Raw genomic sequence first — 20,245 nt, 5'->3', positions numbered from 1 at the left:
GTTCCTCCACACACTCCGCCATGTGTGTTTTATTAAAGAATCTGTCTCTGTCTTGTTTGTGTAGTCGGTTTAATTACTTTTCTTCCCCCATCAGTGTTTTGTTAATGTGAATAGCAATGTTGGCACCGTACAGTATCCTTTTCAGGCCGGGTAATTTATTAAACAGGCGGTACCTTAGTTACACAAGCTTATCTGTTTAGCTTGCTTTGTTTCAGAGAGAGGATGCTGCATTACGCCCATGGCCTCACTTATCTGTTTCTCTTTAGTCATTATCGTCCCTCTTCTTTTGTTCTATTTCATTCACTTTCTCTTTTTCTCTCAGGATTCTTTCTCTGTTTACTTTCCTCCGACGTATTTCTCATTCTCAGCTCTACTTTTCCTCTTCATACTCTCGTGTCCTTCTCTGCTTACAGCTTTATGCGATTCCTGACACATTGAGTTCATCAGACGGAAATTACATGGAGATAGTTCTGCATGAACAACGACGGGGGGGGGGGACAAAACTGATGCGCTGCACACACAATTAAAGCCAGTGGGAATCAACTGTGGGTAGTTTTCATATATTCATATTTTATTAAAGAGGTTTAGATATTACTCTCACACTCCCTCCCTAATTGTTCTCTGGTGGCTTCAGTCTGTTGGTCCAGCAGCTTTATTATTTTGCGGTAAATATTGACATTTTGTTCTCTTCTTCCTGCCAGCACTGATGCTAAGAGTCAAGGTTCATTTGAATTCAGCCGGCCAAATGCCTTTGCATTCATTTGTGAAATTAGTGAAAGATTCTGGATTTGTTTTCCTTTTTTCAAAACTGGATTTAGTAGTGAGTGAGGGAGAATTTGTTGCTTTGTTTATTCTTCAAGGAACATTTTTTGGAACAAATTTTGGCATTTTATATTCAGATGCAGCTGTTGAAACACATAACAAGATTGGGATTGGGTTTAACACACACTGGCCCCTAGTTGACGATGGTAGAGCCATCTGTAATTGATAAATGTAACTTTTCATTAATTTAACAGATCAGATCAACAATACGAGAGTGCCACCACCAGCTGAGCAGGCTGGTAAATCCCACCAAAGCCGGTTGGTAGACTGTTTCCGTTGAAGAAAAGCCTTCGGTGCTGTTCTTGCCTCTTCTATATTGTAACACACCGTCCAGTTCTAATATAAATGATGCTACAGCAGCATCTACTCTCACTTCTTGAGGAGCCACCACTGATATTGTTAAACAGTCTCGTCTCTGTAGCTGCCAGCAGTTCTTCATCGTTCACCCACTTTGATTCTGACGCGAGCGAATGTGTGAAGTCTGGCAAGATGGATTTGTGGGAATACATGATGACAAGGTAAACATCTTCTCTCCAGCTCCTACAACTCGACATACTACAGCACCCTTTATTTCCAATCTTTTCAAATTATTCAATACCGTCCCTTCATATACTCTCTACACTAGGTGCTGAGTGCCTGTTGAAATTCAATTTTGCTTCATTCAAGCCATCAAGGCCCCTCGTAGTTCTTCTTGGCCAGCGTCCAGGCCTGAACGCCTTGTTCTTTGCTTCCACTGGCAATTTAGTTTTGTACTCAGCTTCACCTTGTCACTCTCCTTGCTTTGCAGTAATCGAACGGTCCTCCCAGTCTGGTTCACACAGTTTGAATTACACTGTGTCATGTACTCAAAACACAACACCAATACTGTGCGATGACATCGCTTATCTCACTTATATCCTCTCTTTTTAATTTCCAATCCTCGCCACATTACCGTCACAGACTTTTTATTGTTTTTAAGATATTGGTAATCGTTTGTACAGATGCATTTATGGTAAGAGAAGCTCATCTAAATATAGAGTGTAAAAGTGAGTAGCTCCCACTGAAAACAGAATAATTCATGGAGATGGAAATAGGTTGCGTGTGAGCTGCTGTGTGTGCACGCGAGTGTCCCTGTGCAGGGAGATAAGGTGACAGGTAGCTCTGAGGTCAGTCCGGCCGTATCTCGCAGACAGTCTTGCTTACCCTGCGGGTGGTTTAACCAGACGTCTGCTGAACTTGCATTGGATCCTGCAGGGCTCCACATGTCTCCCGCCACTGCCCTCAGCTGACCCAGGATCCACAAGCAAGGATTTACATAATATATGGCGGGATAAGAAGTCTCGCTTTTATGCCAGAGGCCGGTATCAGATCGGGTCTTAAAGGTTCTGGAGATAATATTGTCTCAGTCACCAGGGGCATGTCCTTTTAAACACTGATTGGAGATTGGGGCTCAGGGACTTGACCCAACAGCATATCAAGCAGATCCAAGTCCCAGTTAGAAGATTAAAGGTGAGAGTTTTGCTGCTGAAAACACACTTTGATAGTCCATATTCAAGTCTTACAGTTGAATTAAATCTGTGTTTAAATTTCAAATTAAATTAAACTTCAAATTATGGATCCTCTTGCCCATTGATCTTCTTCTGCTTTATATCATGTAAAGTTTAATTTTCAAGTATGAACTGATACCAAACTGTAACATTACCTCCCCAGACTTTCTTAGAAAGCATAACTGTATCTAATTTGTTACTAATTCTATTGGTGCTTGCCAAAAATAATTACATCAGATTATTTGCTGGGGTGACTAAGGGAATTTCTGTCAGGCACAGCAGATCACATGAACATGCGAAAATGTCAAATTTGTCTAATATTTTGCATTTAAAAGAATTGTGCTGTTGAGGTTAGCACTGTAGTCTTACAGCAAGGAGGCCCTGGGTTTAAATCCCATCTGGGACAGGGCCTTTCTTTTTGGAGTTTTTATGTTCTCACCTTGTTTGCATGGTGCTCCGGTATCCCCAACTATCCAATACAATGTTCCAAGGAGCTGGCTAAGATGTTTTGGTTTAAATCAGAATAGCACTTTCATAATATAAGGGGGGTGTTTGGTGAGGTTTAGGTAAAAAAAAAAAAAAACAAAACAAAACAAAAAAAAAAACCAACTACTTGGTTAGGTTTCTGGGAGAAGGTAAATAATAAGAAATACAGAACTATGAAGTTTCATCTTATCCAAATGATATCAAATCCTAGACATTTAACATTACCTTAGTTTGCTAAATTATATGTATAATAATTATAATGTGATTGGGCCATTCAGTTAACGTATCAATCTATATACTTCTTTGCAGGAACCTTCAGAAGATTATTTTCACCCACCAGTTTTTTTGGTACTTTCTTTCCTTTCGATTCCGTTTTGTCAGGAGTGAAAATAGACTCAGAACTATTCTAATCTTTGGCAGAAAAACAGGAAGGTCCTTGTTAACAGATAACCGTTGTTACTTTCATCAGTGTCCATACTTGGTCGACGTGTAATTTCATTCTTGGCACTTGCAAATGTGTTTGCACAGCAGACTTTTGTGTGCGACTGTGTGTTTGTAATTCATTATCTGGTGAAAGGAGGATTACACATAGCATGCAGCGCCCATTATCACAGGCAGTCCAGAGGAGCATGGGAGAGTCAAAGTGGCGTGAAGACCAAACAAGACACTGAAATAAACTGTATGCGAAGAGAGAGGGGTGGCAGTGAGACAGATTCGGATTACAGGATTACATGCACCATCAGTGAGTGCTGAACCACAATTTCTAGATAGAATGGCTAACTGAAAGGGAGAAATGAGGCCCACTCCTGATGCGCGGTGATACTGCATCCGTCCTGGCTTACCAAGATTGGTTTTTGGTTGTCGTTTGTTGCCACATTATTCTTCATTGTCCAGATAATGCCAAACTTTGTTACACCACACTTGAACCACACATAAACCACCTCAATTCCAGTGACCCACATGGTTAAGATATGGATCAAAATTGGAGTCACTGTCAACACATAGGTTTTGTTGAATCAAATATATGAAAATCTGTTACAGTAAGATATTAAAAAGAAAGGAGTTTACAACAAAAGCAGTTTTAATAGTGTTTGGGCAAATTAAATGCCACAGCAGTTCATTGGCTCAGGCTTCGATAATGTCGAACCTGATTTTTCTGCTCGACCACAGTTCCAGGCATAATTAAAGAGCCTTTTTTTGTCTAACGGAACATTCATAACAGAGTCTAACAATGAAAAGTGACAAAGAAGTCGGAAAAACAATATTGAGCGCCTCTGGTCTGCGCTGGGAGGTACCACATGCACTGTATTAAATGGAGCGAGGAATCACAGCAAGAACAAATCTCATTTAATTTTAATATGCCGAGGGTTTGTAGCTCGCTCTCTGGGTGTTCGCTACTCATTGTTTACTGCTCTGATCTCATTTGCTCGTTCGGTCGTATAAAGAAAAAGTAACTGTACGGGTGACCTCAAGCTGAGTTCTCATCTCCCTGTTTTCAAAAAGAGAAAATGTTTACAGCGTGTTTTTTTTTTTGTTAACCAACAGTCTCACCTCGACAAAACACATAACACATCATCCAATCACAGTAATCAGTGATGTGGAACCTGTTGTGACAGAAAATAAATGAAAACTACCACACACTTACAGACACACACACTGCCACAACTGTCAGGGGTGTTGTTTGCGATACATATGCCTGTCGTGTCAGTGAAAATTATCCCATTGCTGTTAAATATTGATGGATGTGGGGAAGAGAGATGACTTGGAATGGAACGAAATTCTCCTAATCAAACAAAATTATGTTTTTTCTGTAACATGCAGCTATGTATGTGTGTACATATTTACTGTATTGGTGTATTTTCCTAAATACTGTTCTTGGAACTGTGTGTCAGTAGGCTACATTGAGAGCCATGACATCTTGATGTATATTTGAAGAAGAATTAAACGCACCATGGTTAGACCCACATGCACAACTCACACACAGTTCAGGTTTTCCAAGTTGAAAGTCTTTACCGAAGGCTCATTGGGTACACAGAAAATCAACTGACGAGGCAACCAACACACAAAGGGCTGGGTGGAGGCAAGGTGAGGTCTGAAACACAGAGTCTGATGACCATTCTTGGTAAGAAGTGTGTCATATAGTCCTCAACACATTAAACAATAAACAATAAAGTGTTGCCTGATGTGACTGCCATATCTAGATGCTTGATCCTTGGTTTAGGCACAAGTTTGACTTTGTGGTCAATAGTTTGAATGAACCATCAATGACTCTCTCTCAAGCCTCCAGTATGTGTGGCGGGATTTGAAGACCATTTTACGTAGTGGCCAAACCATGTAATTGGTTTGATAAACATTACATGATGTACCAACCCAGTCTCACATTAAAATGTGTAATAGCTACATTGGTCCACAGGGCAAAATGTAGTATTTTCACAATAACGTCTCATAAATTGTGAGATGTCTACAATTGTTTTTTTTTTTGGCCTATTCTTTTCTCACCAGTCGTGCAAGGTATGACAGTCTTATTTTATTTAGCACATCCTACACAGCACACTAGGTAGTAGTGGTAGGTAGAATACTTTATATAAGTCATTGGGAGTGGCTGATAAAATACGCAGAGAAGATTAAATGTCCCACTGTATTCTTAAGAGTTCTCATGTTCAGGTTAGCTGACTTGACAAGCTGGAGATTCTTACAAACAGGACATCGAAAGAAGCTAGAATCACACTCTGTAGAGCGTATACCTCCGCCAAGGCCCAACAGTTTCCTTTTGTACTCACTCATAGATACCAGATACGCTTTATGTCTTTTTCATCAAAAGCTATGCATTATTCCCTGTTTCCTCCCTTGAGCCATCCCTTTATTTGTATCTGCACCAAATGTTAATGGGGTCTGATCTGGGATAAGACCCATCCTGCATCCAAGTTTTGTACCAAGTTTTTTGTGTTAATCGTCTTGCAAACCAACTAACCAACAAACAAACCAAGAAATGGACTTGGTTGAAGAATAACTTCCTTGGTACTAAAAGTGATTTACTAACAGAAGATCCGTTCAGTTTTCACATTTTTTTTTTTTTTAAATGCATTTGTTATACAATAATTTGGGTTCTGAAAAAATATTTTCAAAGGTTTTCTTTCTTTTCTGTGATGAAAGAAAGACTCAAACAATACTCTGTCTTCCTCTGTCTCTGCGGCTTCTAATTCCCTTTTTTCATACCCTTCTTTATAAATATATTTTTCTCATAATTATCCATTTTCTGGATTTTCACCCTCTTGTGCATTCACTTGTGTTTGCCCTGAATTTCATAGAAACAGAGCCTGACTTCTTTCCATACCCAAACAAAACAGACCACCAGGGAGTCAGTAAATTCTGTCCCCATTTCTGTCCTGCTCTGCTCTTCTTATTCCACTCTTTGACTCTGTCTGTGTTCAGGAGAGCAAACACAGCAATAAAAGTAGAAAGTCGCTGACAGAATGACAGACAGACAGCTGCAGAAACAGGAGTGAAGAGAAAGATACAGTGACCTGAACGTCAAGCTTGACTAAGCAGAAACTTTTTTACAAATGGACAAAGAGAGACAGAAAAAACTGTCTTTTCTCTGACAAACACACACACACACACCTCAGAAACCTCAGCTCTTGCACTTTAGAAACAAAACTGACCAAATTATCCCCACAGGTGCTGTCTTCAGTCTCTTTCTTCTCAGACCGTCATCTCTCTCTCTGTAACTCATTTCCTCTCTGCTTCTTATTTCACTCCCCTCTGACCAACTTAGACTTAATTAACCTCTATGAAAGTGGGAAGTGCAATGTTATCACGATACTATAGCCTGATTCCATGAGAGGTCTGAAGGAAATTTGAAAGGACATCATCATTTTAACAAGTGGGAGCCAATTACTTTAGAAACCTATTGGAATACATCAAGCTGTTAAGAGTTGCTCCACAGAAATGGAGTCCTTCTGTCCATATGATGGACATTATCTAACATTAACTCAAAAGGTCAAAATTTCTGACCTGAGCTGACCTTTCTGAATAGAGGGTCATCCTGACATTTATTTTCTAATAGGTAAACTGGGAATTCAATCAACAACTGGACCATTTAGGTAAATTCAGCAAAACAAAGTTTGTCTAACCACAGGATCATCTCGAGGCAGATGAAAAGCTATTAGCTCCTAAGTGAACTGAATAGAAATCAGTGAATTATTTCATTTAATGGCCCCAGAATAATTATAGACATTAAGTTAGTTATTAAATGGGCCACTGAGGGAGCATTTAACAATAAGTAATCATAAAACAGTTAATGTCTTCAAAAAAAAGCTTTTATAATGCAAATCAGAGATGTAAAAGGTTACTTTTTTTAACGTTTAACTCAGTGCTGCTGTGCACCTACTGTATGTTAATGTGTCGTACATCCAAACAAGGACAAAAGCTTCCTCAACAGATGTTGTCTTGAATGCAAACACAGTGCTGCTTTTCTAAATAAAACTGGTCATTTTACACCAACATGGCAATTTAAATCAGGAAAGACTGTGTTCTCAGTGAATAAACATTTTCATTACAATATGCATATCGGATGAGTCTTTGATGACCGGGCCACATCATGACATCATAAAGTCCCAAAAGGTCAAAATCTTTGTTTTTCCAGTCTTGCTCCATACCTCATTGATATGCAGTAACATTTGTAGGTATTTTTATTGGTGTTTTAGAGTTTGTAACTTAAAGGAAATCAATAAAAATATTGATGACTCATCCTGCACTCTTGGGTTTATATTAAGTATAAAAAGTAGGAAATCTTTTTTGTCTCTGCTCTTTGTTATGTTTGTAGTGTCTTGTAAGCCCATGTAGCCCTGCGGCCACTTTTTGGCATACAACACTAAAGAAACAATAAATTACAAATTACCTTATGTTTCGATAGTTTCCAGCAGAAATGAGCTGTAAAACAACATGTTCGGCCAGCTTCAACCACAGCTCCACTGTAATGCCTTCTGACAGTGTCCCCTTTATGGGAGAAACAGGTTTGGCAGGTATCCTGCGGTGAATTTCAATATGCTTATCAAAGTCTAACAACAGTGGATTAATAACTTAACAGAACCTACTTTAAATAATTGCTAAGGACAGAGGGAGTAGACGGAGGTGATCGGTTGGTGGAAGGGAGGGAAAGGTCGTTGATAATGGCGTACGTGAAGTACATCTGATCGGAGGAAGGTATGAGGCTGTTTCTCCTGAATACAAACCGAGAAAAGGAATTCATTTAACAGCTGATTCATGGATTAAGTGCTATGTGACACACACAGACACACACAGTGCGACAGTCACCCGTTCACATGATCACATGTCCCTGCAGCAAAGTGACAACTCTTGTTAAACATGCATGAATTAACAGAGATAGATGATCTAAAGAGAAGAGACAGAGGGGAGGAGGAGTAAGAGGGTAAATCAGACTGATCCAAGACAAACGTTGCAGTAAAAGGATGTATTAACACTAATGTATAAACCAGGATAACACCAGGACACAGGCAAGCAAACACGCAGACTTAAAGACTCAATTGAGGGAAGATTAATAAGAGACAGGTGAAACTATAAAGGCAACAAAAAAAAGGCAGGAATGAAAACACAAAGACAGGAAGTGACAAGTAAAACATGACTCATGAGGGTAGATCTACCAAAAGGTCACAAACCAGCCTCCTTCAGTCAACCAGATGCCTATTAATTTGGCTATAAATTAAGTTCATCATATTGCTCCTGCTTATCCAGTCATATGTTGCCCCTTTTTGTAAAAAACTGATTATTCATATAAATTTTGCTGTCATATTGGCCAAAAGGCTTACCCCAATCCAATCTGATTTGTAAGCAATAACTCAATTCTCTTATGTCTAAGGCTGAGAATCTAACTTAACTACCAGAGAAACAGAAAAAAAAGAACGAAATTGTGGGGTGTTTTCCACTTTCGGTTGGCACATCCTCAAGCTGCAGCTGCTTCTTTTAACTTTTTCGACATTTAAAAAGATGTTTTCAGCTCACGTCTGGTAGACGTGTCTTATTAAATAGCTGAGTAATCGCATTAGCATTCCTTTAGGCTAAAAAGTAACATTTTCTGTGAGATGAGGTGGACAGATTTTCAATAGACTTAAAGTGTTGCAGGCAAGAGAGACCTGAATCTTAGCATTTACTTGTCAGAGAGTGGCATGGTGCCTCTGCAGGGTGAGAATTAATGGTCGGAAATCCTTCAAGAACAGGTCAGAAACTGGCCTGCTGCAGACTTCTAAAATAATACACTCAAGCTCTAAAAATGTCTGTCTGTAATAATCCAAAACCTGAACAGGAAGTTCCTCCGCTGACCATAAAAGCCAAGGACAGCATCCAGTAATAGTCCATTTAGTCCAGTTACAACCACAACGGGCCAAAAGAGTCGTCGTCAGCTTGAGAGTCCTGTTAATATTTAAATACTGTGCCTCAATGATGAAACACAGAACAGACTCACATCTGTGAGCTCCTAATGAAAGCACACTGGAGCAGATCCATCGATAACAACATGCTGACTGACTCAAAAATCTAAATGTTACTTTGGGTTTGTACATGACAGGCTCACCTCCCGGAAAAGACTTTTCCAAAACTTCTGCTTCACTTCGATTTAAATTTATCTCCTGCAGATTGATTACTGTGATTAATGCTGGGCTACCATGGCTGGATATCCCCATTAAATAATTGAGCAGAATTGATTTGATTCAGTGCTGAGCCTATTCGAAGTTAATCGGAAACAGAGGCAGAGAGAAGAAAATTAATTAATTCACAGTCAGACTTTTCAATCCACCTGTCATTATCAGTTTGAATAGATTGTTATACACCTATCATAATAAATTTCCTGGAAGATCGGTTTTTAAATGGGCCTATTCACAGGTTGTGAAAGTGATTCTGGAGAAAGATAGTTGATTGTTGAGTGTCATTCCGAGGTCATCACGTGCAGACACTTTTGGATAGAATTTCATGACAATTACCATCATAAAGCATCAGTGTTTGATGACCTGGGAATAGGACTGGGCGCCATAGCCTAAAAACTGAATCTCATTTTTTTTTTTTTTTACACCAAACTCGATCTACAATTTAGATACTTTATTTTCCTTGACAAAAACAAATGAAATCTACAAATGAAAAAGAAATCATTAAAAGAATTGCTATTATTTTATTGCTTTTATTGTAAACACAATTACCCTGCCATTCTAAACAGTGCACCTTCAAACTCACCTGAAACAAATGTGTCCCTTTTTGATAAAATGCTTTTGTAAACTTAAATTCAACATGCCAGATTGCATGTTTTTATAAAAACAGATCAGTTTCCCTATTGGGATTGATAAAATGTGAACATAAGTATACAATATTTTGTATCCCTAAAGACATGTAAACTAAATTAAACATCTGCATGCACTGCATAGTAAACATCACGTTGGTAGATGTACAGGACATGAGGTGTGCGCTTGCTGTCTTTTTAACATATTTTGGCCAGGAAGACGAGGCTGTCTACTGCCTCTGGCTTGATGCCACGTTGTGGCTTCGTAGCAGATTATGTACATATGTACAGCATGTATATAATATATATACAGGAACAATATATTTAACAATATGCAACCTGTTCAAGAGAAACTCCCAAATCACAAACGAATTATTTGATTTTTCTGATTTATCGCCCGGCCCTACCAGGGAGTGAGACTCAACAATCACCTATCTTTCTCCAGAATCACCTGCCTTTCCTACAAGTTTCTCCGAAATGTACCCTTTTCTAGGTGGGGGAATATACCGTTACTTAAGTTTCCTTGATTAGGGAACGGGAAAAATATAGACTGTCTTAATCAGACAAGACTACATTGGCTGTTTCTGCAAAATCTTTCAGTATTGATTGGTCAATGAAACTCTGTTTCTTTGTCTTGGCCAATGGGCAGCACTTGTATGGTAGTCAAGCTGTTTGTTGTTCATGTTCAATGGATGATCCTGTATATTTCTTTAGAAGACGACACTCTGTTGTGATCTAATAACCCTTCTAGTCACTCTCTTAACTTAGTGACACTAAAAATATCATAATAAATATGTTGCTGTCACTTGCTAAGGGAAAGTCAGATACAGAAAAAAATTCATATGGAAGTGCATCTATTTTATGTAAACAACTAAACTTTCCGACTTTTGACTGTTTATGTTAAAAAAGGGGGGTACATTTAAATTGAGACTTTAAATGAGCCAAACAAAAACTGAGGTTTCTCCTGAATCAAATGTTGTGTGGCACTTGATGCTGACTGCAGATTAGGGTAGGAAAACAAATAGAGGACAGTCAAGCACACGAAAAACTGCTCTAGAACTAGAGGGTTAAGATTACTAAGGATAATGTGGTGAGTCAATCTGAAATTTATGAGGCAGAACAGGAGGGGATGTGACAAAAGATGAGGCAAAGGGAAGATTAGAAACTGAGTTCAGAGAAAAACAAGGAACTGGGGATGTGTCCAAGTTGGGCAGAGGATGATGCGAGGGAGTAAAAGGAAAACAGAAAAATGAATTTACGACAGAGAGAAGAAACACAGACTGATGGCGCAGAGATGTCAGGAGGAGGAGAATGGCAGCAGTGAGAGGGGCGGAGGAAGAGCAGAGAGGACATTAATAAGAGATGGAGCTCATCTGGATTCTATTCTGTATTCATGTCTACAGCTTTGCGATTGACAGGCAGCGTCCCATTGATATGAACAGACAGGTAGCACTAAATATTAGATGCGGTGCCAAGGAGACGAGGCAACACACAAACTCATGACTTTGCATCTAGTTTGGCGAAACACACACGCACTCCCTCTTGAGAATAATCTCAAATGTACACACAAAGCCTTGCATATAATCAAGTCAGACAACCGCACAAGCACATGCATAATTCAAACAATAGTCCATTAAAAAAAGGTTTTACAGACACATAGCTTTAAGAGCAGGACTAAATTTTAATTTCAATCTGATTTGAATTCAGCAAACAGATACAAAACAGCACAAAATCAACATCTAACATTGCTCATTATGTTTCCTGACAAAAACAAAAGTCACCAGTGTGTTCGCTGGTGGTTTTAGGAGAAACTTACGCTGATAAAGAAGCTCCATTAGTGGTAATTGAATCCATATATTAGCACTGATGAGTGGGGAGGAGGCACTAATGCAGGGAGATAAATGAAAACACAGGAGAACGTGGTAAATGGGAGGGAAGGGATTCGCAGCAAATGTAATATTTTGATTATATAACAGCCTTTCTCTCCGTTTCACATGTTTGAGTGTATCCCACTGTGTTGCTGCTGTGTTGGGCCAAGTGTTAAACCAATCAGACACAGACTGTTATCTGTTGGCTCCTGTAGGAAACAAGCGTTGAGCTCAGGAGGGAAGGAAAGATTAAATGTCCTTCCTTTACTCTCGCATGCACCCGTCACTTACCCTGCTCCAAGCCATCTAACCAATTTTACTTCTTTCATTATAACCTCTCTCTTATCCGGTGTGAAATGACTTGGTTTGCACCTGCACCATTGCCCCTGTCATGTGTTGCACTAACAGATAGAAGTGTATGTTTGTAAGTGTGGAACCAAACTGAATTAATATGCAAATTCCTCCCATAAGGTTTTCTGAGAGACTTATTGGAAAAAAATAAATTGAATGGAAAATAAAAGGGTGCATTTTCGGCGCACTGTTGAGAAATTCAATTAAAGTACAAACGCTAATTAATGTACCTTTACAGGGAAAATGGACTCCACATTTGTGTGTGTCTGTGTGTGTCTGTGTATAAGTAGGACTGTTTGCCTTAAAAACCAAGAACTACAGCAAACAAATCAAGGATTCTTGCTCTCTTTCATGTCCCAAGTAAACCCAGGGGGGAGAGAGGGAGTCACACCGCACAGGAACAAGACCGAAGGCGAGACAACAAAAACAACAAACAAAGAGCGCGAGCTGTGTTTACCTCTGTGAATGATGCAGAACCTCGAGCTAGCTACGAACAGGTTGCATCATCTGTCCATTGAAGTTTCATCAAAGCCGGACGAGCTGTGTTTTTTGTTTGGACTCAACCTTTAAAATAAAGCACCTGAAACTGTTCCTGGAATAAAAATGCTTGAACATTAAACCTCTAGTTTGCTGGACTTTATCTTTGCTACCAAAAGTATTAAATCAGGACAATTCAAACTTCAGGTGCTCTATCAGTAGAAGCGGTTAAATTAGTCATTCTCCAGCTGGAGTACATTGAAGATGCAGTTTGTTGTCGATTGCCTATTGTTCCAACATTAACAAAGCCGGAGCACGAGCATGGCACCGACATCGCTGATCAAAGAGGGAGAATTTCAAAGACTAACTCCTGCCTCAACACGTCCACATGCTCAGCTCTGAGACGCACAACATCTGTGTTCACATTTTGAGACCTCTTAGAGGAAGCAGGAAGTTTCCCTCTGGTAAAAAATCAGGCCTGAAGACAGAAAAGAAGACAGAAATGAAAACAGGATGGACAGATGATGCAGCAGACTTTTCCAAAGGTTAGCTATAGTACAGCAATGAGACCTTTCACACCAGCAAAGATAACTTTCTGACATCTCAGCTTGTTAGAGCCTATTGAAGATACAATGCTGTCAATTTTTGCAGTGCAGCCAACAAGTGGATAGTGCTGGGTGTAATGCAGCAGTGTAAAGTGATATTATTACCGTTATTGATTAACTAATTGTTTGATTTCACAAAGTTCAACAACCATCCATATATTGGGCTGATAGAAAAACATCCTTAAGTGGGCCTTTTCATCTAAACCTCCTAACATCCACGAGATTCAACACAGTGACGCTGTCAGTGCACCCGCAGAAAAAGCTCTTCTACGGTGGCCCTGAGAGCTCACAGCACTGAAACTTAAGAAAACATGTGCAAAAAGAGAAAACACAAGCAAATTAAGAAAACATCTTCATCAATTTGACAACACATACGCAACATTTAGAAAACGCGCTGGAAAGACCACAACGCAATACATTAGAAAAAAGTGATGCAAAGACCACAACGCAACACATTAGAAAAAAGCAAATAGCCCGCAACATTATTTTCTGTGTTTAGCAGTGTCTTGTAATAAAGTGAATGTTGTTTGTGTCACTCCGCCTTGTTACTAAGTGTAATAAGTTACTTAGTACAGGAAATAAACAAGCAAATTAATGCTTTGCCCTTTAACCAACCAACCAACAAACACAACCTCCTTGGCGGGGGTAAATAAATATTCAAAACTTGACATCAGAAACGCCCCTGAGAGAAATGTTTGCAGAAAGTGTACTTTAGATTATTATGGTTTTGTTGATTATAAATTGCTTTATATATTTTTTTTTTATCACAATGGCATATAATCTGATATTCAACAAACAACTAACTTTTTTCACAAGTGAACAGTATAAACAATATTTTGTATGTGTTCATAATGCAGTTCCACTTAACATTGATGCACATTTTTTAATTATTGCCCAGTCCTATTAATAATCAATGCAGTATGTTTTTTTTTTTGTTCAGTTGCGCTGTTGTATATCAAAGGAGTGATGCTCCTGTCCCTAACAGCACACAACATCAAATCCCAAATAATTCATTTCTCTACATCCATCTCTACAAGGTATCTAATGAGCCCTCTTGAAAATATGCCCATCCCCCATTGGATTATCTTCAGCATGACTGACAGAGGGAGTGAAAGAAGTGCCACCAGTCTGTTGAATGCTGTGTATGTGGAGTCACAGAAAGACATTTTACATCATCACAAGAATCTGAAAAGAAGAAGAGGAAAAACCTCCCCTGGTTGCACATCGATTGTACAGTACAGCCCAACAGTCACTTTTCATCAGCAAGTGTTGGCGACAGTGGAAATGAAAATGTGTTTTCCTCTCTCTGCTCAGGTCTGAACCACAATGTCAACATTTCAACCTCAGCTCCAGAGAAGCCTTTTCTATCACACACATCATCAAAGTCAAAGTCCATCAGCTGCTGTTAGGAGAGCAGAGTGGAGTGGCTTGGTTGCACTTACTTCACTTTTCCATCAGTGAAGCCTGCATGATGCTTCCCATTTTCAATGTAGCAGCTGGATATGCACTCAATAACATATTTTGAAGCAATTCATGTTTAAAACCACGGTGACTTAAACAACAAAAACACCTTTTAAAAAACCTTTCAGCAATCAAATGTTGGGGGCCTAACCCTGTCGCTGGGTAGAGTACATTTCTGCAAACCATGGATATGTTCAAACTTCCCTCTCTTTTTTATCCTACAACTCTTCGGCTTGTTAAGTTCTTTTTTTTTTTAAATTTTACACTGAAAACACTGTGCTTATGGTCTGGTCAAGTACAAAAACTACTTGATTAGGGCAAAGAATAGATTGTGCTTTGGCTTGAAACACCCACTCAAGACACTACAAACACAGCTGGAAACTTGGGCCCCTATGATAGACTTTTTAGTTAAGGGATTTATTTTGATCTTTTTTGCTGCCAGAAACACAAGTCTCGTTCAAGAAGTTTCTTTCTGAAATTTGGCAAGGTGACTCGTTACAGCTGTGACCTCATCTAGCAAAGGTCACAACTGACCTCATCTAGACTTCAACGAGGCTGAGTCAAAACTTTATAAAAAAAAAGAAAAAAAATCTTGTTGGCGGCTTCTCGAGGTAAGCTCCAAACTCCGACTCTTTCCACCGCCGTCTTCCTGCATCACCTCACCTCTCACAAGATTTCCGAGCGAGACTTGTATTACTCATTTCAAAGAGGATCTTATCAAGCACTTTAATTTTATGCAATTTTGACAAAAGGCTTTACATTAGAGTCAGTGCCGCCATGTTGTGGCTGCCAGCTGAGGTGATCTACTGGACTGATTCCAAATCTTTCGGGAATCATTTATACACCTGTAGCGCCTCCTTGCTGTTCTGGCAAATAACAGGGTAGCTACCTCTATTTTTAAATGCGTGTTTAGTGCGTGTGTTAACACGTACAATAAGTGTGTGTTTACTTTGTCTTTTTACCATGTATTAATTACTCTACAGCAAGACTATTCTGATTTACTGCCCATTACTCACATGAACACCAAACCAAAATATTCACTTTCAAAGAAGATATAAAATACCTTCAATCCTAAAACCCTGCAGCTGTTTTCTAACTGAAATAATACTGTGGGTACCCAATCAGTTATCTGATCAAGATCTGCAGGCCTGATATGAAGCTCGGTATCATACAAGCCAGTAACACAACATCCACTTGGCACCCTTGCCGAGGTGCGCGCCCAGCCGTCAAACACAGAGAAGTCTTCTATAACTTACAGCTCACCTGAGATGTCTGGCTACCTGAGCTCTCCACTGTCCGTTGGATACCTCAGTCTCTTGGTCTCCGTGTGTTTAACGTAGTAGTCCAGACGACGTGTCCAACATGTCCGAGCAGGCTGCACTTGTACAACTCTTTGACGAGTAAGATAGCGCTAGCCGCGTTAGCTTCCCGGGTTAGCTCAGCCCGAGTTCTCCGAAATAACTCAACACAACACGACTAACTTACGCCGCTACACTGGTCGTTCGTCTACACACCTTTACAGCATAAGTCCAGCATAACCGGACATGTTACCAACGTAAAACCATGACTGTGCCACGGAGCATAGCTCAACATGTCTCTTCGCTGTTGTCGCCATCACTTCCTCGTGACCCTTCAACTCGACCCTCCAACTCATATCCCATTGGCTCAGACAATAAACGTCATACAAAACTATGCGCTAGACTAAATAAAATATTCTTAAAACATTTACAGCATCATGAATTCAATATTTTAAGAAAACAATGTCAGTTGACCTCATGTAAATAACTCAATAAATCCCACTTCTATTGCACCATATGCAATATCCATCCTCAGAATAGTTTTGAACCTTTTAATTCGATTTATTCTGTTTATGCACGTACCCTATCTATCGTGACTTTTATATTCTAGGCCGAATTTTCCATAGGGCTACACACTGTAAGATTATGGCCTGGGTTAAAAAAAAAGAAATAAATAAATAATGTTAAACAAGCACAGTGTATCTCTGTGTACCTCCCATACAGGAGCTTCTGTTCAGAGGTGACAGAATAATTGATATTACAAACAGATATGCAAGAAAGAAAGAAAAATGAAACACAAAACAAAAAAAAGAATGAAATACATATTCACACTGCTTTGTTTTCTTTTTTCTTCAACCAGAGCTCATCTATTAGGAACCACAAATACACAGGAGAATTCATGTCATGCAAAAAACGTGCGCATGCGTAATATGTGTCATTCTAATATATTTGTTTGTTTGTATTTGTCCACAGTGTCATCTGTAAAGATTACAAGAAAATAGGAAAACCGTCCAACAAATGCAAAGACGGAGACGGAGAGGAGGGGATAATACAGTGCAAACACACAGAGCAACCACTTACAAATATTAATGTCACCAAAACAAATTGAGGTCTCATTGCGCTGTAATGATTATAAGAAGCTTTTCCAGGCCCAAAACAAAACAAAACAAAACAAAAATCGGTGTTCCCTATAGCCATATCTATCCTGCTCTGAATTAACAGGCAACAAGAGGCAACACCGCTGGTATTTTATCTTGATCAATAATAAATAAACAAGACCAGTCACTTCAGTTCTTCAGATTAAGGAGGGGTGTGTGCAAAATGATGAATATGTATTGCCTCGGAGGGCTCGCCGCTGGAAAAATATCCACTTCTCCCGCGCACTTATCGCCTTTTTACAAAAAAACTCATTTTGTCTTCATTGCGAATGATTCTGGTTTTGATGCAGTGTACCGACTCTCTGAACTAGACGGGTGGGCTGGAAGCTTTACTTGCTGTCATGTTGCTTCAGAGGCAAGAAGAGCGAATGCAAAGATGTAAATAATTAAATTAGTGATGGACAGATTCCATCTTGCTTTTTCAGTTTCAGGGTCCTGGTACAGTATATAATTAACTCTGGCTCACTGTCACATGATCATGGCTGACTGAGATGCTTTACTAAAACAGAGTCATCATGACTGTTTTAAGTAAAAGCTCTGATTCTATGACAAGGCCAAAATGCCTGCTGTGAAAAACACCAATAAATCTTGGTAAATTAAGATGGAAGTCACATCTTGATATTTTTTGCAGGTTACATTTCATTAACAGGTGTCAAAATCAGCCCCCATATCCCAAGTAAAAATTGTGTGATAAAAATACTCACTGGAGCAACTATTCATTTTACTTTCAGCTATGTGGGGCTGATCAGACAAATCCTTTATGTTTTTATGTTCCTTCTGCGTCTCCCAGATCGGTGATGCGCTGCTCCAAAGTCTTTTTTAATCAACAAAAGTTGTTAATAACAGACTTTGGCAATGTCATATTTTTGTTTGACATTGTACAAACACTGAGACATGTCATTGTATTGTTCATTCTACATGTTGTGTGTTTTTAACTTGTTTAGTTTTCATTACTTTTAGTTTCTGTAGTTCTCTCGGTGTTCAAAACATGTTTGTTTTTATGTTCTATAGCTGTTACGTCGTGGCAAAAAAGGCGAGAACCCAAATGCAGACACACACAGGTGGCAGAAAACAGGCTTTAATAAAACAAAGCTGAAAGATACAAACAAGTAATACCAGCAAAGTACATATCAGTGACGAAACAGGAGGAATAAAAACCAGAAACATACCAGGAAGTGACAAGAGGAGACACGGCTGGGAAGACTGCAGGGTGGCAACACAGGGGGAAGGCAGACGGACAAGGAGGGTGATGGAACGAACTGACAGAGACATGAGGGATAACAAAGGCTATATACAAACACACTAACGAGGGGACCAGGACAAGATGGAGTGAGGAGGGAAGAGGACAGGTGAGGGAAGGAACGTAAAAACACTGGGAAGGAGAAAACACACAGGAGGAACTGAAAAAGCAAGAAGTGACACATGAGGGTAATATCAAAATAAAACGGGAAACATGAGACCAACAAGAAGACACTGAATCATGACAGTGGGTTAAGGTTCCTCTTTGGAAACCCTGACTTCTCCTTTGGCACCACCAGTGGGTTCACGTTCTAGTTTCAGTTTAATGTATTGCTTACTAAAAGACTTGAGACAGGTGAGGCACTGTTGAGCTTGTTCCTCTCTCCTGTGTTGTCACTGTGGACAGAATGAGCCGAGCACATCGAGAGTGGGCTGATAGAACGAATTAGAGATATGATGTTCAGTCAATAAGCAGAGTAATTAAAAACACAACCGTCATCATCGCAACAATTATCATCACCATAATTATAGAGCTGAGACAACTGTTAATCAAAATGCAGATGGCACAGTAACGTTTTTTTTGTTTTTTTGTTTTATTTTGTTTTAATTTTTTACATTGTTCCCCTTTACCAGACCAAATTACCAATTTTATTGACAAACTTACTGTATTCTACAGATAATGAATGATTAACTTTGAGTGAATGACATGCATTAAAAATGTCATTTTCTAAATGACTATTCTGTAAACACTAGCAGGTTTGGGTGCCTTTGGCAGAAAAAAATGATAATGGCTACCTGCCACACATGACAACATGAAGAGCAGAGAATTAATCCTTTAGTAACAGGGAGTCCATGTGCTTTACTGAAAATAAGAATTTGGAGAATAAAGCGCCCTATGTAATAATGTGTAGCAGTCTGTGGGGGAAGAAATATGATCCATCCAGGACATGATCTCTCCAAACATACGTGTCCTGTACAGACATTAGACATTCTGCATCACCCCTCCCTGCTATGTTATTAAAAAGATAACCACGTATGGAAGCAATGCCTGCTGAAGTATAATTTGGACACTTGAGAAGGCTCGTTAGGATTATCATTGCAGCACTCTGTATAGACAGACATGAGGTTATGTTGCTCCTCCATGATCATACTTTATAAAGTATCTCAACATAAGCCATTGGTGTCTCTCAGTCTTCCTCATCTCTCCTGAACATTCAAGTGAGCTGAAATTCCACAACACAATCTACTTGTAATTATCACTTTTATCGGCCATACGTGAGTGGATTGTGACGTCCCTCTCAGTTGTCTATACAAACGTGTGGACAAGTGTTGTGACAACTTGCTTCATGCTGCTGGACTGAGGATTTTTCTGTGGAGGTCTTGGGTATGGATTTTCAGTGACACTGCAAAAGATGTGATTTCATGCATGTTACAGACTATTGGCTTCCAGCACAACACAGAAGTTCCACAGAGCCCCTTTAATAAAACATGAACTTATAAGTGCCAGAATTATCCAAGAAGTTAGTTTTCATGTGTAGTCACTGACCAGGTGTGAGCTGCGACCTCAAAAGGCAGGACAAACTTTTGTAAACTCATCAACAGACTAGCAACACATTAAGCACACAATACACAAAAGATGGAGCTAGATGAACGATTATGACTGTTGCTAT

The 20,245-nt window shown here is 39.4% G+C and overlaps 1 long non-coding RNA gene across 2 annotated transcripts in view; it reads right to left on the bottom strand.

The window, feature by feature from the left end:
• The window catches only part of LOC119007982, a 107,692-nt gene extending 91,180 nt beyond the window's left edge, over positions 1-16,512 (bottom strand). For both annotated transcript variants that reach the window (XR_005071293.1, XR_005071294.1), the window contains exon 1: positions 16,145-16,512. This is a non-coding gene — a long non-coding RNA (uncharacterized LOC119007982). The remainder of the gene's footprint in view (positions 1-16,144) is intronic.
• Positions 16,513-20,245: the final 3,733 nt, after the last annotated feature.

The sequence above is a fragment of the Acanthopagrus latus genome, chromosome 18, assembly GCF_904848185.1.
Source record: "Acanthopagrus latus isolate v.2019 chromosome 18, fAcaLat1.1, whole genome shotgun sequence".
Lineage (NCBI taxonomy): Eukaryota > Metazoa > Chordata > Actinopteri > Spariformes > Sparidae > Acanthopagrus > Acanthopagrus latus.
Note: the sequence above shows the minus strand (reverse complement) of the source record. Positions and strands in the feature narration are given on the sequence as shown.